General features: G+C 37.6%; 1 long non-coding RNA gene across 1 annotated transcript in view; it reads right to left on the bottom strand.

Annotated features, from left to right (window-relative positions):
• Nucleotides 1–188: 188 nt before the first annotated feature.
• Nucleotides 189–26,863, bottom strand: part of LOC143679467 (uncharacterized) — a 53,012-nt gene continuing 26,337 nt past the window's right edge. The window contains exons 2-3 of the long non-coding RNA XR_013173788.1: nt 5,487–5,518; nt 189–660 (exon numbers count right to left, since the gene is read on the bottom strand). This is a non-coding gene — a long non-coding RNA (uncharacterized LOC143679467). The remainder of the gene's footprint in view (nt 661–5,486; nt 5,519–26,863) is intronic.

Raw genomic sequence — 26,863 nt, 5'->3', positions numbered from 1 at the left:
TCCTTTACCTATGGTGACCCAGCTACATTGGGTCACATACCAATATGTTGCATGTTTCTTGAGTATTTTTGATCAATTTTTAAAAAACTGAATTTTATTTTACCACAGTTTATTTTCTATTTCCACTGTTATAACTTCATTTTATACATCTAAACTCACATATTTTATCTTCTTGAAAATATTTTCACTTCTCTTTCAATTTTGCAATGTACTGTCTTTACACATTGAATTTTGCTATTGCACAGTAATTTTCTTTCTCACAGTACTTCAAAGATTTCATTTCTATTGTATTCTGGCTTTCATGATTTTAGCAGGAAATCTGTTGGTAGCAGGATTTTGCTGCATGTTGCATATTTGTTCAATATATAGTTCCTCTCTGTATTTAATACTTCTATATTCTTCAAGCTGCTTTTAAGATTTTGTCTATGTCTTTTGTTTTCTCATTCAATTTGAATATGATCTTTGTGCTTTTGCTCATTTTGCTTGCTTTTATTTTTGTTTTTAATTCTGCTAGGGGTGCCATGAGGATCTTGGATATATATCTTGATGTTTATCTATATTTTGGCAATATTTTCAGTCATTATTTCTTCAATCATTTCTTCTGCTTCATTCTCTTTCCCCCTCCTTTCTCTTTTTCTCCTCTCCTCTCCTCTTCTTTTTCTGGAATTTCAACATAAATATGTTACAAGACATAATATTTTCCACAGTTCCTAAGCTGCATGTTGTTTCTGTTTTTCTCTTCATGTTTTTTTATTCTCATGTTTCACTTTTGATAGTATCTATTGACTTATCTTCCTGCCCAGTGATTTTTCACTAGCTATGTTGATTATATATATAAGCCTATTGGAAGCATTTTTAGCTTAGTTACTGTGTTTCTGATTTCTAGTGTTTCCTTGTCATCCTTTCTTATAATGTCCATCTCCTCTGAAATTACCCAATAAGTCTTGTAGTGCTTATTGTCCTTTTCCATGAAGACTAAAGATTTGTTATACAGTGGAAAGAGAGGTGAAGGGTTTGGATCAGTTTCCTGCTTCTTCTGCACTGCTGCTATTTCCAACTCTCACTCTTCCCTATCTTTTATGTAAGTACTCAGGTGATTCATGGAGAAAGATCCTGAAAGAGGATTCAGACACACCTGAGATTTGAGTCCTTTGAAGGTTTAGGGTTGTCCTGTCAGCCTGCATTTAGATCTCCTAATATGTTAACTGTTATGACTCAACTGTTCTTATCACTTACATCTGTATCAATTGATCAACTGTTGGCATCTCCTCCATCCCTGAAAGATAGGTTCTACTTAGGTTTTGAACCATGTCAATGTTCTGCAATCTCAACCCTTTGATGGGATTTTAAAAGGTATGCATTTGAAATTATTCTGTCTATTTATTGCTGTAAACAAGGACATGATGTTCCAACCAGTTCTCTATATTCTTTAGAGAGGTCAGATAATTTTGCTTTTTTATTAGGGATCATTTATGTCTGTTTTATTTCATAAATGAAACATTTATGAGTTTCATTTATGTTATTGTGTGAAGTTAATGTCCACTGCTGTATTGTATTTCATTTCAAGAATATATATTTTATTCTTTCTTTAAAGTATTTCTAGTTTTGGACCTTTATTTTATATTCATATTTGGCTATACTTAAGTTATGACCATCTTGAATAAACAAAATTGAGAATGATGTACAGAGCCATACTTATTAGTGCATTTATTTGTAAGAGAAAACAGGCACTGAGAAACAAAATAATTGTGGGTCTATTAGATAACAGAGAAGATCCCTGAGTTATCACTTGAGGAACAGCACACAAAATGGGAGCCCAACCAAACTCCTCTGTAAGTCCTCTCACCTTTCTCACCTATGTCTTTTTGAGAGTGCCTGCATATTCTCCTAAATGTGTTCTCAATAAATTTTCTGACTGCCTACTCAGTGCTGTGCTGTACCCTTGAATTCTTTCTCATGGCATGGCCAAGAACCTGGAAAATGAAATCTGGCAATATGGTTTGGCAAGGTGGCCAGGAGTGACTTCTCTCCAACTGTCTGGATTGTTGCATACTGGGAGGCTTGGCCATGTACTTTTATTTTCTTCTCCCTGCTTGCCACATTGTGATCCTCTCCTATGTCCTCATATAACTCTATTTCTCTAGGAATCTATGGGCCAAATGTGACTACCCCAGGACATAAACTCACTTCACCCTGACCCAGTGGCTCCCTCCTCAGAGATGGCAGGAACCCTGTCTCAACATGTAGATCCAAGGAGCTTCAGGATCTACTACCCTTTGGTACTGAAGGCTTCTTTCTGTGTAGAGCAGGAGTCCAGTGGGAGCCAAATCAAGACCTCTCTCTGTCTCTCTGCAGCTCTCCAAAACTTCTCCATGCTCTCTTTTCCTCCCTTGTGAGGGCTTGGATCCTTCCTCCTGCTGAATCTGTTCATCTTTTCACCTCCTCCACAGAGATCCTCTTTTATCTCCAGAGAATCACCTTTCTCCTCTGTCTGACTTTCTATGTCATCTGAGACCTTCCATCTTTTGTAACGTAGGATTTTGAGCTAAGGATTCTTGTACCAAACAAGGTATTATCTTTGACACTCTAGAAAGTCCCTTCTTGTTTATGCCCATGGGAGTTTTGTTCTTTCCAATGGGAGTATATCCCCTTGAAAGTCAGAAATGAGATGTGCAGAGTAAGCAAAAGTCCTAGCTAACTTAATTAGAGTAAAATGAGCCTGTAAAAGCTGGTAGGTCTCCAAGCACACAGGCCCTCTGGCTCTATGTTTGCTCATGACATCATTCTCATGACCAGCTCCTCACTTTTTATTTCCAAGTCTTTCTGTCTCTTTGTCCATGACTATGTCTTGATTCCCACAGTGTTCTGCTATTAGCTATCTTGAAGGTATCATCTAGTACAAGTAGAAACCACTGGCTGGGGAGAATTCACTGTTGAGTGTGCATTCACTTTCTTAAAAAAATTGTTTTGTAAGGAATGAAGGGAGCCTCACTCCTGGTCCTGTCTTATAAAGTGTCCATAACCAGACCCCTCTGATTGACTAAAAAGGACACTAAGCCATGTTCTAAAAAGAGCCCAATTTCTTTACCACATGTTCTTTCCTTCTAGTTCTATCATGGCAGCACCTAGGACTGGTATCCATGAGATCCCCTCCCTAAGATTTCTTTGTTGTGATAAAACCTTTCTATTGTCTGAAGCAGAAATCTAATCAGTAACTTAAGAGCACAGACATGCAGTAAAATGAGTGGGTTGTCTCAGTAGCTTCGGAATGGTACCGAGTCATCCATCTTCTGTGTCTCCAGGGATACCTAGAGATAGAGATCCTGATCCAATGGGCCCAAGGTATCAGCTCCCAGAACAGCAGGCCAGCATCTGGGATCCCAGGCACTAGTAGGAAAATCTCCCTTTTTTCTCTCTCTTCTTTAAAAATGGGTAGTGCTCCCAGTCTACTGCAATACTGCCTTGTTGCAATATCATCTTGAGGATTGCCAATGTTAGCCTACAAATAAGACAGTAAACTATAATCCTATCTCATAATTTAATCTCTTTTGTAAGAGGGAGAGAAAGTGGTAAGAAATTCTCTACATAAAACCTGTACGGCATTTTATCAAGACTAACCCATAAAGAACCCTTGCAAATTATGTCATGCCCAAGAGAACTGTCAGAAACTTCTTCATGAATCTTATTCATGGAAGGAGGCAGATATTTTAAATAATCATCTTCTAAAACCCCAGATTCCTTGTCTAATCTCTATTGAACTCCATTACAGCCAAATATAAAAATCCATTCTAAATTACGCTCTTTTATAGTCCTCAGAAAACAGGAAATTAGAGGACAAAAGTAAACCTGGGAGCATTATCCTAGATTTCTCTCAGGTGGGCCAAGTGTCCATACCTCAAGAACAAAAAATGGGAAATGCCAATAATCAATATAAGCTAAAAAATGGGAATCACAGCCCTCCAATGGAACTCTCAATTACAATACAATTATCCAGTCTGTAAAGATAGTTAAAAATTCTCTTTGCCCGGATATCTGTAGCTCTCTATCAAGGCAAGGAGCTGAGAAGGACCTGTAGCTTCTATTATGCCATGTCTCAATTTAAAACAAGGCCAAGGAAGAGTAAAAAGCAAAGATAGGCAAGCAAAGACCAAAGAACAGGCTCAAATTATTGCAGTTGCTGTTAACTATTTATTTTCCTCTCAAGGTCACCCAAATCACAGCTCAAAACTTCAAGTGGGGTGGGCCACGGTGGCTCAGCAGGCAAGAATGCTTGCCTGCCATGCCAGAGGACCCGGGTTCGATTCCTGATGCCTGCCCATGTAAAAAACAAACAAGCAAACGAACAAAAAAACTTCAAGTGCCTTGCTTCAACTGTGAGTCATAGGGCCACTGGCAAAGAGAGTGCCAGAAACCACAAGACACCCCTCAACCTCAGGGCCTTTGGGGCTTTGCTCCAGGTTCCACCAACATGAGCTTTGGTCCCAGGGACAGCACTGTTTCTTGAAGTGTGGGTGAGGAGAGGCAGGACAGCCCCTCAAGCCCTGCTCACAGCAAGTAAAAAAGATTAAAGTGCCCCAGGACGCTTATGGTTCTGCTGACTTCACATCTGACCAACTTAGAGGAGCCCTAGGTGACACTCAATGTAAGAGGTAAAATTATTAAGTTCTTAATTAATACTGAAGCCATTATGTCCTAAACTTCCACTCTGAGGCTACTTCCACTCAGACTTGCCTAGTTATGGGTATTGACAGTAAAACCAAATCTAAAACCTTCACTATCTCGCTCCTTTGTAAGCATAAGGCTAGTGACCCATGAATTTCTCATTCTCCATGAATGACCCACTCCTGTTCTAGGAAAGACCATCTTCACTCATTGGGGGCCACCATAAGACTAGTAAACCAAACTAGATCTGAGGCCTCTTGGCATCCCAAAAGAAATCTTTAAGCAAAAATATCCAATAATCCTTTTTTATGGAATAAAAACAACCCAAGGTAGGCTGGCTGAGTAGTGCTGATGAGCATTCAGGTCAAGCCTAAACTAACTTTTCCCATTGAAAACAACAACCTTTTAAACAGGAAGGTAAAACATTTCCAGCTAAGTACAAAAACTTCCTTGAAAACCAACTCCTCCTCCCGTGTCTTGGTTTTTAGTCATAAATTTTTAAAAATACATTTCTGCATCCCTCTTCATCTTTACTCTCAATACATATTTCTTTTGAATATAAAAATAAAATTCCTACCCTCCTCACTTAGATAGTGCTACCTTAAAGGTTTCAAAATAATCCCCATATCTTAAAAAACATCTTATCAGAAGGCCTTGCTGACCTCCACCTGCCTCAGAGCAGTTCTATCAGAATACTTTGGTGACTTCCAACTGCCTCAGAGCACAGTCTTGCAAAATGTTAACTTTGTAAAGTAATATTTTTGTAACACAAAAGTAAATTTTGTTTGGACAGGCCATGTTGGCTCAACAGGCAGAGATCTCACCTGCCAATCGACCCGGGTTTGATTCCTGGTGCCTGCCAATGCAAAAAAAAAAAAGATAAATTGTTTTATTGTAGTCATTGCTAACTAAGTACATATTAAAAGTCACAGAAAGTTTAAGAAAGTAAATTTTGTAGTTGGTTGCTGACCACAAGACCTGGATGGAAGTGAAAGATTGTGGAGTGGTGTAAAAAGTACGTTTTTAGTCACCAGTAAGTACAAGAAGTTGTAAAAGGTTATGAAAGTAAATTCTGTCCATTTATTCAATGCTGATCAAAATTTAATAAGACTTTTTATAATATTAAAAAAACTTTTGCATGAAAGCATGTATGCATACAAAACTTAGATTTCAGTTTCTCTGTTAAAATAATGTAGATTGTTAGTCTATTCTTTTTTAACTTTCTAATTATATAGTATGACATATATACAAAACAAAGAATGAAAAAGCAGTATTTTTCAAGGCACTCTTCAACATGCAGTTATAGGACAGATCCCAGAATTTATCTTGGGTTAGCATTGTATTATCTCACATTTTTTCAGTCTAGCTGCTCCAGAACATTGGAGGCTAGAAAGAATATATATATTACCATCACAATTTGTTTTTGGTGAAAAATATCATATGTTTCCAAAAAAGCAATACATTTCAAAGCACAACACAATGGTTAGTTGTAGAATGGATTCAGAGATTAGTATGGTTTACAATTCCACAATTTTAGGTTTTTACTTCTAGCTGCTCTAACATATTGGGACTAAAAGAAATATCAGTTTAATGATTTGGCAATTATATTCATTTGTTAAACGCTATTTTTTCTATATAACTTCACTATCACCATTGATTTTTCTATCCCATTCTTTAGGAGTATTTGGGCTATGGCCATTCTAACTTTTTCATGTTGGAAGTTTGGAAGGTGCTGTTGATAATATGTGATGGGGGGGTGCAGCTAGTTGATAATCTGAAGAGGCTAGACCTTCTGGTTTCAAGACTTATCAGGCCCAGGGACCCATCTTGAGGTTGTACATTTCTGGAACCTACCCAAGTGCATAGAACCTTTGTAGAATCTTATATATTGCCCTAGGTGTTCTTTAGGATTGGCTGGAATGGTTTTAGTTGGGGTTTGGCAAGTTATGATAGGTAACAATGTCTAACTGAAGCTTCCACAAGAGTGACCTCCAGAGTAGTCTCCTGACTCTATTTGAACTCCCTCAGTCACTTATACCTTATTTGTTAAAGTTCTTTTCCCCTTTTTGGTCAGAATGGTATTGTTGATCCCATGGTGCCAGGGCTAGACTCATCCCTGGCATCATCTCTCATGCCACCAGGGAGACTTTCACCCCTGAATGTTATTCCCACATAGTGGGGAGGACAAAAATTTCAGTTGGAAAGTTGGGCTTAGAGAGAGAGAGGCCACATCTGAGCAACAAAAGAGGTCCTTCAGAAGTAACTCTTAGGCATATCTGTAGATAAGCTAAGCTTCACTGCTACATACATAAGCTTCACAAGAGCAAGCCTCAAGATCAAGGGCTTGGATTATTGATTTGGGTGTCTTGAATGTTTGACACAGTATCAAGGGTTTCCAAAGTGGTAAAGTTTAATAGTCCTATTTTTTTTTTCCTCCCATCCCAGAAAAGATAAGAATGTTAGTCTCCTCTTAACGAAAGGTTATAAAAAGTTTTCTTACCTATCTGAACACTCTGCCTAAAAGATAAGAATTTTATATAATATTGTGCGAGTTTGAAGGAATTTATGTATTAGAAGAGCCATGTTTTAATTCTAGTCAATCTTGTACGAGCGATGGTTTCTTCTAATCCCTATTCAGTACCATAGGTTGGAAACTTGATTAGGTTATCTTCACAGAGATGTGACTCAATCAATTGTGGGTGTTAAACTTGATTAGATGGAGACATGTTTCCACCCATTCTACCTGGGGCTTCTTTAGATTACTGGAATCCTATAAAAGAGGAGACATTTTGGAGAGAGTGTCTTTTGAGAATGAGGAGAGAGCTGCAGAGAAATGACAGAAGGACAAAAGAACCACAGAGTCCACCCAGTTAGCAACCTTTGGAGATGAAGAAGGAAAATGCTTCCTGGGGAGTTTCATGAAGCAAGATATCTGGAGAGAAAGTCAGCAGATGCTGCCATGTTTGCCATATACACTTCCAATTCAGAGAGAAATGCTGAATGTCATTGGCCTTCTTGAATGAAAGTATCTTTCCTTGCATGCCTTAGATTAGACATTTCTATAGACTTATTTTAAATTTGGATAATTAATTAAACTCATAACTTATTGTCATGGTTAGGGACAGGTGTCAACTTGGCCAAGTTGTGGTACCTGTTCATCTGATTGGGCAAGCGCTGGCCTGTCTGTTGCAATGAGGACATTTCATAGGATTAGGTCATGATCACGTCAGCTACATCCACAGCTGATTCCATTTGTAATCAGCCAAAGGGGAGTGTCTTCTGCAATTAGTGATGCTAAATCCAATCATGGGAAGCCTTTTAAGGAGGACTCAGAGGAGACAGATTGCATTCCTGCTTTGGCTGGTGAGCCTCTCCTGTAGTTCATCCAGGCCATCCATTGGAGTCATCAGCTTCGTAGCCTGCCCTGTGGATTTTGGACTCTGCATTCCTACAGTCACGTGAGACACTTTCATAAATTTTATATTTGCAAGTGTTCCCTGTTGATTCTGTTTCTCTAGAGAACCCTAACTAATACATCTTGGTACCAGGAGTGGTTCTTAAGGAACAGAATCTTAAAAATGGGTTTTTATGAATGGTTTTCTACTCTGACTGGGCTCAGAGACACTAAGGACTCTGATTCCCGTAATCAGAATGACACTCCCAATCCATGGACTGAGTTGGCAAAGGAGATAGTCAAAATATCATCATTCGATTCTCCTAATGCTTCACTTGTACAAAGCCAGATTGTGGGGGATAACGTTTTTGACACCTTTACAGAGTTTTGTAGAAATAAGAGTTATAGAGATGTTGGTTGGTTGTTGTTAGATACACTGTCTACATTAAAGGGTGAAAGAGATGGGCTTAAGGCTTCAAACAAGAAGCTTAAGTGCCGTCTGAAAGATGTAGAGGTTTCTATGAGTATCCTGAAGAAAAATTTTATTTCCTGTAGCCGTAGACTTGAGATCTCTGAAAATCAGACTCAGAATCTTATTGTTAGAGTAGCAACTTTACAACGTAAACTGAAATCTCAGTTTTCCATGGTGTCTGCCGTTAAAGTGAGGGCATTGATTGGAAAGGAGTGAGACCCTGAAAAATGGGATGGTGACATATGGATTGATAATGATGTTGGGGGTGAGGTTGAAACCCTAGACCATGCTGAGCCTTCTTTAGATAACCCTGTAATAGTCTGCCCTGAGGACATAGCTGCCCCACCTCCAGCTTGCCTTGAGGAATTGGCCACCCAACCTCCTCCTGAAGGGATTAGCCCTAGAGTTATTAATCCTGTTTCACCAGATGAAACTGCAAATGAAAGCCCTGAAGCAAATGGCTTGGAAGATATTTCTAATTCTTTTCATGACCCACCCCCACCACCCCTCATTTCCTCTAGACCTATAACTAGACTAAAGTCCCAACAGGCCCCTAAAGGTGAGGTACAAAGTATCACACATGAGGAGGTACGTTATACTCCAAAAGGAGTGTGTGAGTTTTCCAATTTATATAGACAGAAATCAAGGGAATATGTGTGGCAATGGATTTTAAGAGTGTGGGATAATGGTGGGAGGAATATAAGGCTGGATCAGGCTGAATTTATTGATATGGGCCCACTAAGCAGAGATTCTGCATTCAATGTTATAGCTAGAGCAGTTAGAAAAGGTGTTAACAGCTTGTTTGGGTGGTTGGTTGAAACATGGATCAAAAGGTGGCCAACATTACCTGAGGTTGAAATGCCAGAACTTCCCTGGTATAATGTAGATGAGGGGATCCAGAGGCTTAGAGAGATTGGAATGTTAGAGTGGATTTATCATGCAAAGCCTACTCTTACACCCCAGGAATGTCCAGAGGATGCACCTTTTGCCAGAACAGTGAGAAATAAATTTGTGAGACTAGCACCATCATCCCTCAAGAGCTCTGTGGTTGCACTTCTCTGTAGGTCAGATATTACTGTAGGAACTGCTGTCACTGAGCTGGAATCCTTAAACACAATGGGGATGACAGGATCCCGAGTTGGCAGAAGCCAGGTGGTAGCACTTAATCACCAAAGACAGGGTAGACGTGGGTATTATAATAGACAACAAACTCAAAGGAGGCATCAAAATTATATGACATGCAGAGATTTGTGGCATTGGCTAGTAAATCATGGGGTGCTTAGAAATACAATAGAAGGGCAGCCTACTAAATTCTTGTTGGAACTGTATAAACAAAAGAGTTCTAGGTCAAGGGAACAGAAGTCTAACCTGAATTACAAAAACACAGAGTCACGGCCCCTTAACCAATTTCCAGACTTGAAACAGTTTACAGACCCTGAGCCCCTTGAATGAAGGGGAGGCCAGGTCCCTATGGGGAAGAAACCTGTTACACTGCCACAAATTTATACTGCTAACCTTCCTCTAAGTCTTCCCCAAGGAGACCGACAGCCTTTTACCAGGGTAACTGTGCATTGGGGAAAAGGAAATGATCAGATATTTCGGGGATTATTAGACACTGGTTCAGAAGTGACATTAATTCCAGGGGACCCAAAACGTCACTGTGGACCACCAGTCAGAGTGGGGGCTTATGGAGGCCAGGTGATCAATGGAGTTTTAGCTCAGGTCCATCTCACAGCGGGTCCAGTGGGCCCCCGGACCCATCCTGTAGTTATTTCCCCAGTTCCGGAATGTATAATTGGCATAGACATACTGAGCAACTGGCAGAATCCCCACGTTGGTTCTCTAACTCGTGCAGTGAGGGCTATTATGGTGGGAAAGGCCAAGTAGAAGCCACTAGAACTACCCATACCAAGCAAAATAGTAAATCAAAAGCAATACCGTATTCCTGGAGGGATTGCAGAGATTACTGCCACTCTTAAGGACTTGAAAGATGCAGGGGTGGTGATTCCCACCACATCCCCATTCAACTCTCCTATTTGGCTTGTGCAGAAAACAGATGGGTCTTGGAGAATGACAGTGGATTATCGTAAACTCAACCAGGTGGTAACTCCAATTGCAGCTGCTGTTCCAGATGTAGTATCATTGCTTGAGCAAATCAATACATCCCCTGGTACCTGGTATGCAGCTATTGATCTGGCAAATGCTTTTTTCTCAATAGCTATTAGTAAGGACCACCAGAAACAGTTTCCATTCAGCTGGCAAGGTCAGCAATATACTTTCACTGTCCTACCTCAGGGGTATATCAACTCTCCAGCCCTATGTCATAATCTTGTTCGCAGAGACCTTGATCGTTTCTCCCTCCCACAAGACATCACACTGGTCCATTATATGGATGATATCATGTTGATTGGACCTAGTGAGCAAGAAGTAGCAACTATTCTAGATTTACTGGTAAGGCATTTGCGTATCAGAGGATGGGAGATAAATCCAACAAAAATACAGGGGCCTTCCACCTCAGTAAAATTTCTAGGTGTTCAGTGGTGTGGGGCATGTCGAGATATCCCTTCTAAGGTGAAGGATAAATTACTGCATCTGGCCCCTCCCACAACCAAAAAAGAGGCACAATGCCTAGTTGGTCTTTTTGGATTTTGGCGACAACATATTCCTCATTTGGGTGTGCTACTCCGGCCCATTTATCGAGTGACCAGAAAATCTGCTAATTTTGAGTGGGGACCTGAACAAGAGGAGGCTCTGCGACAGGTCCAGGCTGCTGTGCAAGCTGCTCTGCCACTTGGGCCATATGATCCAGCAGATCCAATGGTGCTGGAAGTGTCAGTGGCAAATAGAGATGCTGTCTGGAGCCTTTGGCAGGCCCCAGTAGGAGAATCATAATGCAGACCCTTAGGATTTTGGAGCAAAGCCTTACCATCTGCTGCAGATAACTACTCTCCTTTTGAGAAACAGCTTTTGGCCTGCTACTGGGCCTTAGTAGAGACTGAACGCTTAACCATGGGCCACTAAGTTACCATGAGACCTGAGTTGCCTATCATGAGTTGGGTGTTGTCTGACCCACCAAGCCATAAAGTTGGGCGTGCACAGCAGCACTCTATTGTAAAGTGGAAATGGTATATACGAGATAGAGCCAGAGCAGGTCCTGAAGGCACAAGTAAGTTACATGAAGAAGTGGCACAAGTGCCCATGGTTTCCACTCCTGCTGCCACATTACCTTCTCTTTCCCAGACCAGAGCTATGGCCTCTTGGGGAGTTCCTTACAGTGAATTGACTGAGGAAGAGAAAACTCGGGCCTGGTTTACAGATGGCTCAGCACGATATGCAGGTACCACCCGAAAGTGGACAGCTGCAGCATTACAACCCCTTTCTGGGGTGTCCTTGAAGGACAGTGGTGAGGGGAAATCCTCCCAGTGGGCAGAACTTCGAGCAGTGCACCTGGTTGTTCATTTTGCTTGGAAGGAAAACTGGCCAGAGGTGCATTTGTATACTGACTCATGTGCTGTTGCTAATGGTTTGGCTGGATGGTCAGGGACTTGGAAAGACCATAATTGGAAAATTGGTGGCAAAGAGGTCTGGGGAAGAAGTATGTGGATAGACCTTTCTGAGTGGGCTAAAAACATGAAGATATTTGTGTCCCATGTGAATGCACACCAGAGGGTGACTTCAGCAGAGGAAGATTTTAATAATCAAGTGGATAAGATGACCCGTTCTATGGATACCAGTCAGCCTCTTTCCCCAGCAACTCCTGTTATTGCCCAATGGGCTCATGAACAAAGTGGTCATGGTGGTAGGGATGGAGGTTATGCATGGGCTCAGCAACATGGACTTCCACTCACCAAGGCTGACCTGGCTACAGCCACTGCTGAGTGCCCAATCTGCCAGCAGCAGAGACCCACACTCAGCCCCCGATATGGCACCATTCCCCGAGGTGACCAGCCAGCTACATGGTGGCAGGTTGATTACATTGGACCACTCCCTTCATGGAAGGGGCAGCGATTTGTTCTAACTGGAATAGACACATACTCTGGATATGGGTTTGCTTTCCCTGCAGGCAATGCTTCTGCCAAAACTACTATCCGTGGGCTTACAGAATGCCTTATCCATCGTCATGGTATTCCACATAGCATTGCTTCGGATCAAGGAACACACTTCACAGCAAATGAAGTGCGGGAATGGGCACGTGCTCATGGAATTCTCTGGTCTTACCATGTTCCCCATCATCCAGAAGCTGCTGGATTGATAGAACAGTGGAATGGCCTTTTGAAAACTCAATTACAGTGTCAACTAGGTGGCAAAAACTTGAAAGGCTGGGATAATGTTCTCCAGGAAGCTGTGTATGCTCTGAATCAGCGTCCACTGTATGGTGCTGTTTCTCCCATAGCCAGGATCTTTGGGTCCAGGAACCAAGAGGTGGAAATGGGTGTGGTGCCACTCACTATTTCTCCTAGTGATCCACTCGGAAAATTTTTGCTTCCTGTCCCTGCTACCCTGAGTTCTGCTGGTCTACAGGTTTTAGTTCCAAAACGGGGTGTGCTTTCTCCAGGAGAAACAACAGTGATACCACTGAACTGGAAGTTAAGATTGCCACCTGGCCACTTTGGGCTACTTATGCCTCTGGATCAACACACCAAGAAGGGGATTACATTATTGTCTGGGGTAATTGACCCTGACTATCAGAAGGAAGTAGGACTGCACCTACATAATGGAGGTAAAGAAGAGTTTTCTTGGAATATAGGAGATCCCCTGGGGCATCTATTAGTACTACCATACCCTGTGATTAAAATCAATGGAAAACTGCAACAACACAATCCAGGCAGGACCACCAATGGCTCTGAGACTTCAGGAATGAAGGTTTGGGTCACCCCACCAGGCAAAGAACCACGGCCAGCTGAAGTGCTTGCTGAGGGGAAAGGGAACATGGAATGGGTAGTGGAAGAAGGTAGTGATAAATATGAACTTCGACCACGTGATCAGTTACAGAAACGAGGACTGTAATGCTGTTTTGTTTGTGTTATACTATTTAAGTTGTAAGATATCAAGTTTAAGAATGAATGTTGCCCAAGGATTTGCACACTATTCTGGAGAGATTTAATGTGTTTCTAGTTATATGCAGGACAGTTGAGTATTGTCAGGTAAAAGAAAAAATGTGTGCTTGTTTTCATTTGGAAATTAAGTATGGTCTAAGGTGATATATATATATATATATATATATATGTGCCAAGTTGACAAGGGGTGGACTGTCATGGTTAGGGACAGGTGTCAACTTGGCCAAGTTGTGGTACCTGTTCATCTGATTGGGCAAGCGCTGGCCTGTCTGTTGCAATGAGGACATTTCATAGGATTAGGTCATGATCACGTCAGCTACATCCACAGCTGATTCCATTTGTAATCAGCCAAAGGGGAGTGTCTTCTGCAATTAGTGATGCTAAATCCAATCATGGGAAGCCTTTTAAGGAGGACTCAGAGGAGACAGATTGCATTCCCGCTTTGGCTGGTGAGCCTCTCCTGTGGAGTTCATCCAGGCCATCCATTGGAGTCATCAGCTTCGTAGCCTGCCCTGTGGATTTTGGACTCTGCATTCCTACGGTCACGTGAGACACTTTCATAAATTTTATATTTGCAAGTGTTCCCTGTTGATTCTGTTTCTCTAGAGAACCCTAACTAATACACTTATTAAATTCACCTTTTTAAAGCTGTTCTGTTTCTAGTATGTTGCATTCTGGCAGGTAGTAAACTAGAACAAGCATCAAAATAATATCCTTGCCAATGTTTAAGTTAATCTTATTCTTTATTTCAGAAAACAAATCTTCTCACTCTTAAAGGAAAACTGTTGCAAAGAATTTATTCTCTCATCCTGTAAAAGTAAGGTGCTAAAATAGTTTAACATTTTACATAAAGAGAGGTTTAAGAAGTATTACAATAATTAAAAGAAATATTCTATCCTTCTGTTAGCTAAATTTGCATGGGTAAAATGTCATCATATATTTAAAAATAATTTAAAATTCCTAAAAACTTAATATTCTCACTGGCCATGTTATATCTTAATACTTATCTATATAATAACCAAATTTACTTGTTAGTTACACTACTTTATTCTTCTCTAATGGTATATGTGGATAGCTATAAGTCAAAAACTTTATCTTCAACAAAAAGGACTCAGGAAGAAAAACAAGACAAATATAAAGATTAGATGCTATCTGTTAATTAACATAACCCTGGTAAAAATGTAGACATAAACATGAGAAAGCTTCTGTTATAGTTTGTATTTAATAATCCTAACATAAAACAACTGTCAAATGTTTTATTTCTAAGAGAATGTTCATTTTAAATATGCTTATAAAAAACTAAAGGTTAAAGTATAATCTTTCATAATCACATTTACTCCTAAGCTTTAACTGTTATGTCTAAATTCTAAAATACTTTGCTCTTTGTATAACTCAGTAGATGCCTAAAATGTTAAGTATATGTATAACACCCAAGACTCAGTGTTAAAGTTCTCCAGCTCTAAAAGTCAGCATTACTCTATACAGCAGAATGTAAATTATACTAATCTAGTTAGGATTAAAATAAATATGCTGCCACTATTCTAAAACATTAACTTCTGTGTGAAATCAAAAAGAACAAAAGTATTTTAAGCAACATATATATTTGCATATATATATATATATATGCAAATTCCCTTTAAAAAATGGCCATAAAACCATCAAATTTCCCCACCTAGGGAACTGCTTCTATTCTTTTAAGCAAGGAGGTCTCCCAATTTAATAAGCCACAGGTCTGCCCCCATGGGCTTTAGCTCAAAAAGTAGAATTGCCCTCATCTGAGCTCTAAAACTTAAAAAAGGGAAAAAGGCTAAATCTCTACACCAATACTAAATATGGTCCCCTCATCCTGCATGTTCACACAGCAGTGTGGAAAGAGAAAGTCTTTTCACAAAAGGCTGAACCCCAATTTAAAAATGCTAAATCTCCTAAATGTCATTCTCTTACCAACAGAAAAATAGTGGTAATTCATTGAACTAGCCTTTAAAAAATGCTATCATCTCTCAAAGGAACAAATGAGCCAACACAGCAACCAAAGATGTAGCTCAATCAAATCCCTTCTAAACCTCATTCCTGCACCCTTTAAATTGCCACATGCACCCTATTATTCCTTAGTGAAGCAGGATACCTGGGATTCACTCAAACCTAAATGGTAATTTCCATCCCTGTTCCATTGTCTCTCTTGGTTAATGCATCTCCTAGGACCATTCACTTCTATCTTCCCTTGATATTGAATGGCCCTTGCATTTTTAAACTTCTCATCAAGTTTATTTTTTTCCATACTAGAAACCTTTCTCACCAAACCAATGCTGATGTGAAAATTTTCAACCATACAACTGATTCCTCCAGATTCCTGCCAGAAAGTTCTATACCCCATCAGGCAAGGCCTACACCCTCTGACAAGCAGGAAACAGCTACAGAAAACAGACACTGGTTCCTCAGAAATCATTAACATTAAGGGTCAAGAACTCTCTGAGGGGAAATTTGAGGCATGCTAGAACAGGAAGGGGAGAGAAAAAAAAAACTGGAAGGTAGCCCTCGGACAAGGATAATTAATCAAGGTCAGGATGGCATACACCCTGGATAGACACCCTGCCTGGGGCTGCCACTTCTGAGCAAAACTCAGCAGCAGCAGACCTATCAAGAGTCAAAGAATCCCAAGTTGAGTGAGTCATCTATGGAGAAAGGTTGAGCCAAATAACCCCCACCTGAGTGAGACATCTACAGAGAATGATGAACCAATGGGCCCACCCCAATACACTACCACCAGGCACTGGCCTGGAAAGAAGGAAGTGTAGAACAAAAAGCTTAAACAAGGAAGGGGGAGGGAGAAGAATAAGTAAAACTAATCTGTAAAAGTGAATTTCCCCACACTGCCTATTGCTTCATGCCTTGCATCTTTCTTTTCATGTGAGAATGCCCATGTCTTCTCATATGTATATCTAATAAATTTTCTGCCTGCTTACTCACTGTGCTGTCCCCTTGAATTCCTTCTTGCTCCATGTCCAAGAATTAGAAACTGAAATCTGGCAACAGTATGGATCTGGGTTTGCATTTTTAAAAATAGAGAGTCAATTAAATTAGGATCCTTTATCAACTAAATTATTCTTTTATGACAGAAAAAATTATTTGTTAAGTATTTAAGTGTTAAAATTTTCACTAGTCCACTGATTTTTTTTTTATTGTATAACATAAACACAGAGCAAAGAAAGAAAAAAACAATAGTTTTCAAAGCACTCTTTAACAAGTAGTTACAGGACAGATCCCAGAGTTTGTTGTGGGCTACCATACCATCATCTCAGGTTTTTCAATCTAGCTGCCCTAGAACATAGAATGTTAGAAGGAATAAATATTTTTTTAGCATCACAATTGACTATTTTGTGAAAAATAATGCATATACAAAAAAGCAATGAATTCATTCGCAATCGACTCCTCAGTCAGTGTGTCCTCCAGCCACCTACATTCATTAGGCATCATGTATAGCTCCCAAAGGACACAGTCCAACAACACTCTCAATTTTACACAATTTCACTTTTCCCAAAAGAAAGATAACCAATGAACACACCCTCACCAAATAGAAGACCTAAACCTCCCCTTCAACCTTGTCGCTGCCTCCATTATTTTAACCTGTGTTGCTGTGATACTGCTGATGTTTTCCTGTTAAACATACCCCGCAGCATGCAATAGCAGTTTTTCCCCTGTACTCTGGACTTAAATTCTCTTTGTACATGAATCATACCTTTAAAGTAGTTCTTCAAAGAACTTACTTTTATATTTCTAGTGTTAATCAATGGGACACATAGGTCTATACAACCCCTTTCAATCATGTTCACTTTCAATATGGCAATATTACTTATAGACAAGTTCACCTTCAGTATGGCAATATTATTTATAGACCAAGTAGAGAAGCACCTTAACTTTTATCTATTCCCTAACATGTGAGTTCAATCTCAATAGATAACCATTCACCATCTCTAGTTTCTATATACCTCTCAGACCCATATATTTTGTATTATAAGCCTCAGATTTTACCTTTATCAAGGTCATAAAAGTGGAGTCATACAGTATCTATCCTTTCGTGTCTGGCTTATTTCACTCAGCATTGTGTCCTCAAGGCTCATACATCTTGTCATGTGCTTCAGGATGTCATTTCTTCTTACTGTTGCGAATATTCCATCGTATGTATATACCACATTTTATTAACCTACTCGTCTGTTGATGGGCATTTGGATTGTTTCCACCTTTCAGCAATTGTGGATAATTAGGCCATGAAAATTAGTGTGCAAATGTTTGTTTGTGTCACTGCTTTCAGCTCTTTTAGGTATATACCAAGCAGTGCTATTGCTGGGTCATAGGGCAACTCAATATTTAGTTTCCTAAGGAACTGACAAACTGTCTTCGATAGTGGCTGTAGAATTATACATTCCCACCAGCAGCAATGCATGTGTCTCAATTTCTCTACATCCTCTCCAACATTTGTAGTTTCATGTTTGTTTAATAGCAGCCTTTTTTGTAGGTGTGAGGTGGTATTTCATTTTAGTCTTGATCTGCGTGTGCCTTATTGCTAATGAAAATGAGCATCTCTTCATGTGCTTTTGAGCCATCTGTATTTGCTCTTAAGAAAAATGCTTATTCATAGCTTTAACCAATTTTATAATTGGGTTGTTTGTTCTTTTGTTGTTGAGTTGTATGGTTTCTTTATGTGTATAGAATATCAAACCTTTGTCTGATGTTTGATTTCCAAATATTTTCACCCATTAAATTTTCTGCCTCTTAACCTTTTTTTCAAAGTCTTTTGAGGTGCAGAAGCATTTCCTTCGCTATTGATATCCAGTTGTCCCATGCCCATTTATTGAAAATACTATATTTATCCTTCCTATCTATAAGCAGGGAATGTCTTTCCACCTATTTAAATCTTCTTTGATTTCTTTTAACAATATTTTGCAGTTTTCTGTATACAAATCCTTTACATCCCTAGTTAAGTTCATTTCTAAATCCTTGATTCTTTTAGTTGCTATTTTGAGTGGATTTTTTTTTCCTTAGTTGACTCTTCAGTTAGGCTATTGTTTGTGTATAGAAATGTTACTGATTTTTGAACATTAATTTTATATCTTGCCACTGTTCTGAATTTGCTTAATAGCTCAAGTATCTTTGTTGTAAATTTCTCAGGATTTTCCAAGTATAATATCATGTTACTGATTTTTGCACATCAATTCTCATCTATTTGAATCACTGTGTCTAAAAGGAGTCTCCTGTAAGCAGCATATAGCTGAATTATATTTCTTAATCCACTCTGCCAATCTTTATCTTTTAATTGATAAGTTTAGTTCATTGACATTTAAAGTTGTTACTGAAAATATGTTTCTTGATTCCACTATCTTATCTTTTTTTATTTTATTTGTCAGATCTATATATTATTTTCCCTTTTTCTCTTTGTATTCTTTAAATTATCTTTAATGGTACTCTTCAATTCTGTGCCCTCCTCCAGACCTCCCTCTCCTGTCTTTTTTTTTTTTTTTTTTTCAGCCGGCAGATCTCCTTTTAGTGTTTCTTGTATGCCCAGTCTCTTGTTGACAAATTCTTTCAGGGTTTGTTTGTTTGTGAAAATTTTAATCTCTCCCTCAGTTTTGAAGGACAACTTGGCAGAGTACAGAATTCTTTGCTGGAAACCTTTCTCTTTCAGGATCTTAAGTGTATCATACCCCTGCCTTCCCATTTCCATAGTGTCAGTTGAGTAGTCTGACCCAGTCTTAAGTGGTTACTCGTGCATGTAGTAGATTGTTTTTCTCTTGCAGCTTTCAGAATTTTCTGCTTCTCTTCAACATTTGACAGACTGATTAGTATGTGTCTTGGGGAAGGCTTATTTGGATTTATTCTATTTGGAGTTCACTGGGTTTCTTTGACTTGAATATTTGTGGCCATTATAAGGGTTGGGAATATATATCCCATTATACCCTTAACTAATCTTTCTAGTCCTTTACTCTTCTCTTTTCTTTTTGGGAGATGGGTGATTCTTATATTTGTGCACTTTGTTTTGGCCATTATTTCCCTGAAATCCAATTCAAATATGTCCATTTTTTTTTTATCATTTGCTGTTTTGAGTGTTTGAAATCACTTGCCCTGTCTTGTAGTTCATTTATTCTTTCTTCTGTCTCTTCAAATATGCCTTACCTTACAGTAAACTCTGTAGTAAACCAACACATGCTATAAGAAAAAGTGAGCTAAGATTATTCTGGCAATTCAGTATAGTGAAGATAAACAATATAACACTAACTTAAACTTTCTTAAATATAGATAATTGTCAAATAAAAAAATCAATGAAACACTTTCTTCTATTTATTTATACATGTATATATATTCAGCTATATAGTTATCACTTTGCATATATATAAATGTGTATTTATATAAAAATAAAACATAAAAAATGACTGATTTGAGATGAAATCTGTCATAAATATAAATGCAAATGAGTTTAATCTGTGTATTAAAAGTTTAAAAAGATTATAAGAAGTGAATCAAGGCAAAATACAACCCCATGCTGCATGCACAATTCAAAAGGTTAAAAATAAAGGGATACTGCACTACACAAACAGTGAAGCCTAAGTTAAACCATGGACTATAGTTAATAGTACAATTATACAAATATGCTTTCATCAATTTTGACAAATGTATCAAACTATACAAGATGTTAGTACTAGTATGGTAGATGAGTATCCCAAATTTTGTACATGAGTGTTCTATAAATGCAAATTTCTCCAATAAACAAATTAATTAATTATTTAATTAAAAGTAATATAGTGGACAAATGCAAATGAAAAGGAAAAAAAGCACACCTTGACCTTAGACAGAATAGGATTTCTGTAAATTTGACAGGCCAGGGTGCATGGGTGGTTCAGTGGCAGAATGCTTGCCTTCCATGGGGAGACCTGGGTTTGATTCCTAAACCATGCATCCCTCCTAAAAAAAGAGCAAAAATTTTGACAGACCAGGATATATGACACTGAAATAAATATGTATTGAAATAGAGATAAATATCATTACACCAAAAATTTGCATTTATTATCATTAAGCATAAACTTGAACAGATGAAAGGAAAAGTAAAAAGACAAGTAACAGGATATTTTAATGCACCCCTTGTGCTAGTTTGAAAGTGTTGTGTACCCCAGGAAAGCATGTCTTTTAATCCTGGTTCAGTATTGTAGGGTGGAAAGCCTTTTGATTAGATCATCTCCGTGGAGATGTGGCACTCCAAGTTGTGGGTGTTCTTTGATCAGATTATTTCCAGGAAGATGTGGCATGCCCAATTGCAGGTGTTGCCTTTTGGTTAACTGGCAATGTGACTCCACTCATTCAAGGTGGATCTTGATTAGCTTACCAGAGTCCTTTAAATATTTTGAAGACACCTAAGATGTAGCCTTAGGTACAGCATTTGGAAAAGCAGATGCAGACACTTGGAAAAGAGTTGCTTCCGAGTTGGCAGAGACATAGATGTTTGGAGATGCTTGGAGTGCTGACAGAGAGCAGATGCCTAGATATGGTTACAGCCCAGCAGACGTCACCATGTGACTTCCCATGAGATGATAAGCAAGCAAGAACCCAAAGTTATGTTCTGGAGGAGTTATGTGAATGCCCACATATGCTTAGAGAGGAAACCACTGGCATCCGAAGCTGGAAGCAGTGAAACTAGGAACAAAGACCAGTAGATGCCAGCCATGTGTCTTCCCAGCCAACAAGAGATGTTCCAGATGGTATCAGCCTTTCTTGAGTCAAGGGGACCTCTTGTTGGTGCCTTAATTTGGACATTTTCACAGTCTTAGAACTGTAAATGTGCAATGTAGTAAATTGTCTTTATACAAGCCTTTCTATTTCTGGTATATCACATTCTGGCAGCTTAACAAACTAATACACCCTTCTTGATGGATAAAAAGGCAATAATTTAGTAAAAATACATGACCTAAATAACATAATAACTTTTTGTCTTTAAGTTATATTTTAAATCTTTTATCCTTGCCATTGATCGTTTCTATTTGTTTCACGTACACATAAAGTTTTATAAAAACTGACCCCAGATTAGCTAATATCCAAAGAAAAGATCAATGAATTCTATAAGAATCAGCATTCTCTGCAAAATATAAATTAATAACAAATGATATAAAGTTTAGGTAATGACATAATGACATTCATTTGTATGTTTATATGCACATACACACATATGGAGAGAGATTTAGCAAAAGAGAATGCTTATGCACACAAACACCCCAAGTTATTTGATATAATGGGAAAAAGATGTCATTTATAATAGCAACCATAATAAAAGATCTATGCATAAAATTAGTAAGAAAGTTGTAAAACTTAGTAGCAATATATTTTAAAACTACTTTAAATATCAAATCTAAAACAGTACAAATGCAGACTTGAAGAAATGGAAAAATACTTGTATTAGTTTCCTAGGCTTCCATAATAAAGTATCACAAACTTGGTGGTTTAACAACAGAAATTTATTCTTGCACAGTTCTGTAGGCTAGAAATTCAAAATCAAGGTGTCAGCAGGGCCATGCTCCCACTGAAGTTTCTAGGACAGCATCCTCCCTTGTCTCTTCCTGACTTAGAGTTGATGTCTGAAACCCTTGGTGATCTTTGGCTTGTGAGAACGTAAATTAAGTCTCTGCCTCTGTCTTCATCTGTCCATCCTCTGTGCCTATCTCTCTTTTCTTTCCCTAAGGACAGTCAGATTGGATTAGGGCCCACTTTCCTCCAGAATGAACTCCCTTAACTAGATTATACATATAAAGATCCTATTTCCAAATAGTCACATTTATAGGCATCAGGGATTGCAATTTCAATGTATCTTTTGGGGACATACAATTCAATCCATAGCAATAGTTCATTCTGGGATAGGACTTGTCATAGACCTGTCAATTCTATTTAAATGATGCATAAATCTCTAATCATCCCCATTAAATGAACAATAGTAATAGCAATAAACAAGTCCTCTATTAAGAATTGAGTCTCTATTCCAGAGAGTATCTTTTTTCTTGGAGAAGATGCTGATTCCAGGTGTGAGGCAGGAAATACAAACATGAGATTGGCACATTCTGTAGTATCAATGTAAAAGGAGGCCAAAATGATTGCAGCATATCAAAGGAATACAAAAGCTGAAAAAAAGCAAAAAGTAAACAAACAAACAAAAAATGCAGGATCCCACAGACTGAAAACATGACAATTTTATCATCAAAAAATCGCAATGAAGGCAAGTCATTGAAATGTTTCCAAGTGCCTAAAAGCCCATTGGTTCATAGTAAAACTTCATACGGCCGAGAAATACACCCAGTAAAAAAAATAAAAAGTCAAAAAAAAAACACAAAAACTCAATGTAAGCCACTGGGAATAAACTAATGATGCCAATTTCTTAGTCTAAAATCTAGCAATTAAAGAGGCAGAATTTAGCTTTGATCTTCCCTTCTCTTTCCAGTAAAGGATGAATTTCATAGAAAGCAAAAACAATGTTTTATAGGATAAAAATGTATTTTAAAGGGAAATTTCTTATAATAATTGTGGAAAGAGTAATAAAATCAGAAAAATCACAAAAATGCAGCCCCAAATGAAATCAATGTATCACAAATCAATTAGGGGAAAAGTTGATGGGAAATTTACAGTGGAGATATCAGGATCCCAGCATCTGAATATAACATTTAGTCTTAACGTCACTAAAAGTGGGGCAGGCAGGTTTCACAGCCTTTTTAGATTATGCAATATAAAGTAAGTGATACTCCCTATAAAGTCTCCTAACCAAAATCCAAATCTAATTAAGTCTTTAAAGCAAGTATTAATTTATAGTAAATGTTGGAGATTAAGGAACAAATGTTGCAAGGCTAATAGTAGCTGTCACAATAAAATGTCGATTTCATTACAAAATATATACTTTGCCCATGAGAAAAGAAGCTGGGCTGAGAGGTAAAGGGCTTAATTTCACTAGACCTAGAATTGTCCTGAGCAGTCCTACAAAAAGAACAATCTCCGTGCACAGCTACATGTATTATAACAGTGAGAACATGATTTGCACATAGTCTCAGTGAGACCCTCAAAAAGATTCTGCTATTGAGGCTAGCTATGAAGAAGCATGCCTATGCAATCAGCAGAGCATTTAAAAACAAAACAACAAGGGGGACTCATTTTGGAGACCCTCCTTCTAAGTGGGAGGACACACCTTCAGTTCGGGTGCCACTGATGTGTGCAGGAAACAACTTAGAACACCTAGTAATTTAGTAGCCTTGGAAGAAGAAGAAAAAAAAGCATGCAACCAGAAGAAGGAAAAAAACACGAATGATAACTGAGTTAGAAAACTGAGCCAATAAAGAGTAAATAACCATGAATGGAAAATAACCGTTTTTTTATTAATCATGCAAGTTTCCTATATAACTAGAGAGGAAGCAAAAAATATTGATTAAGTTACAGTGAAACAATAACTGAGAAGTAGTTTGCTACATTTTGAAAATCAAAAATTACTGTTTTAAAAGAATAATCAGAAATACTATAAAATTATCTAATATTTCTTACTTAAGGAATGAAAACAAACAAAATGCGATTGTTTTATGCATTTGATTTCTGGAACAATGCATTACTTGTAATTTTTTTAAAAGAAATTAAGCTCAACAGATTCAATTAACGCCCCTACCCGTGACCATCTTCCTTATTTACAAAAAGGTAGCTGTATCCTGAGCTTCGTGGATATTCTTCCTATCTGTTTTACTAATTGTATCGTGCATATGCATATGCATTCATAAATACTATAGCTTTTTTCTGTATGTTTTTTCAATATATGCACAAATATATTCACTTATCTTGCATCCTCCATTATCTTGCTGCAATTTTTAGAAAAACAATAATATCTACAGAACAGTACCATTAATTAGTGTGTAGTATCTATCTATTGATGTATCTTCTCATCTTCGTCTATATGTATATCTATAAAGTACTTGTATTTGTTTCTCTATGTCTATGCTTATCTCTATGTCTACCTCTCTCTCTCTCTCTCTCTAAATCATCTACTATTTACAAAATTTTATGAATTTCTCTTCGATGGAGGTTAGAAAGGGACGTTTTTTCCACCTTTGAGTTTCAAGGAAAGGTATAATCCCCCCAAAAGAGCATCCGTTCTCTTGTTTCCTCCATTTATTCAGCCCTTGAAATGTATAGGTATTTAATTGGTAAGTATTGGAAAATGTAACATGGTTTTCTCTGTTATCCAGACCTCAAAGAAGCAAGCTTACATTTTGTCCTTGAACTCCCCAGCTATTTCCTTTCAAATATTTCACAAGCAGGAATGGTATGTATTTATGCTATGTATTGAGAATCTCCAGTTAGCATGCTGAGAAATGATCCCTACTACAAATTATGCTATAATTTAATTTCTTGAACATGTCTCAATTGCATAATTAGGATATTAGCATATGTCCCAAATGGAATTTCTGGATCAGGAGGTATATGCAACTTCAATTTGCATGATTATTGTTGAATTGCTCAAAGGGGGTTATACCTATTTACAAATCTGCTAATTCTATTTCATAGCCTGTTTTTCTATTCTTTAACACTTAGAACTATCAAAATTTTATTTATATATGATATTTTTAACTTTGACACTTATAATTTAAACTCATTGTATCTTTTTATGACGTCTTTGTTTCCTAATGCAGGTCTTTTGTATTCACTATATAAAATAATTTGAATTATTGTTTGACATATTTTAATCTTCATAAGACCTATTATTGAATGAGAAAAAGGCCTGGGTTTCAGAAATTGTGAGAAAAGGTGATGTTTCAGTTTGCATTCTATTAGTGTGTATGGTATTCTACGACTTACAACTTTTTAAATCTCTAAAGCAAATCAAGTACCTAACAAAATTATGTAGTTTACAATAAAACATTTTAAATTTTGTACTTTCTCAATATCCCAATTTTAGGGGCAATTTATGATTTTCCTTCTGAATTTGCCAAAGCATAAAACGCTTTTGGATTCATAATATATATCTAGTGAATTATAACTGGAATTATGCTCTTCTTCAATATAATATCTGTATATACAAGAAGATAATTGATGTTCCTGATCAGTGATAAAAGATTTATTTTTGCTGAATATATTATGAGAGAGTAAAAGAAGGTCAAAAAGTAACTTATTCTTTATGATCATTTGCCTTTCTAGTTTTCTGCTCTTTTCAAATAGAGTCTAATATAACGATTTATCACTTATCATGAGGTTATGACCCTGATGATCTCAGCTCTTTTGAACCAAACTGAAAAGCCAACAGAGAAAAACATTCTCTATTTAACAGAGCAAATTCCATGGCTAAAAGTTTTTATTTGATTTTTTCCTGTTCCCAATACTACTCCATGTCTCTTAATTTGAACATAATTTTAAGGATCTCAGCTATTCATATTCTTGCAGATCAGATTTAAAGCAGCAGAAAAAGGCACATTAAGTGCCAAAAAGTTATTGCTAGAATTTAATACAGTGTAAGAAGGATACAAAAACTATTAATATAGAAGGTATAAATGAGATTTCTAGGAAAATGTGACAATAAAGAGTCAGGATTAATAAGACATGCATTTTATTAGCTTATCTGAACTTGATTTTTGTCTACCTACACCTCACTCTTGCAACTCGTAATGATGTAGTACTTTCTACTATTGATCCTTCACCTATTTGAGATAAGAGGGTACAAAACCAGAGCTACCTCTTTGTACCATTAAAATCCTGAAGGGAATTCTGAAAATGATTACATGGAGTTGGGGAATTATATGTGTAGTACCTCAAAGCTTGCAACATTGGAAGAGATCAAGGCCTCACCGCAAATCAATTTATTCAGATCTCAAAATAAACAAAATAATATTTAAATGCACTCACATGTAAGATGAGGAATAACTTATCTTTCTCATTATATACTATAATTGGCAAGCAATATCTATGAGCAGTTCTTATTAATAATTTAAGCTAATGCTTGTTATTGATTTTAACATGTCCCTTTTCTCAAAATTATCACAAGTAATGGTTGCTAAACTTAAAGAAATCTTGCTGTAGCCTGTTTCAGTAAATAGAAATATAACAAAAAAAGAAACCTCTCTTCTAATATACCAGTATTTTACATTCTGATAATGCATATGAAATTAAAAATTAATCATCAGTGAAATGAATTTTAATTATGATTATTACAGTTACTTTATAGCAAGTAAATACATAGTTATTGCATTTACTTATTTGACATGGTTGGGATGAGATGAACATGGA

The sequence above is a fragment of the Tamandua tetradactyla genome, chromosome 4, assembly GCF_023851605.1.
Source record: "Tamandua tetradactyla isolate mTamTet1 chromosome 4, mTamTet1.pri, whole genome shotgun sequence".
Taxonomy (NCBI): domain Eukaryota; kingdom Metazoa; phylum Chordata; class Mammalia; order Pilosa; family Myrmecophagidae; genus Tamandua; species Tamandua tetradactyla.
Note: the sequence above shows the minus strand (reverse complement) of the source record. Positions and strands in the feature narration are given on the sequence as shown.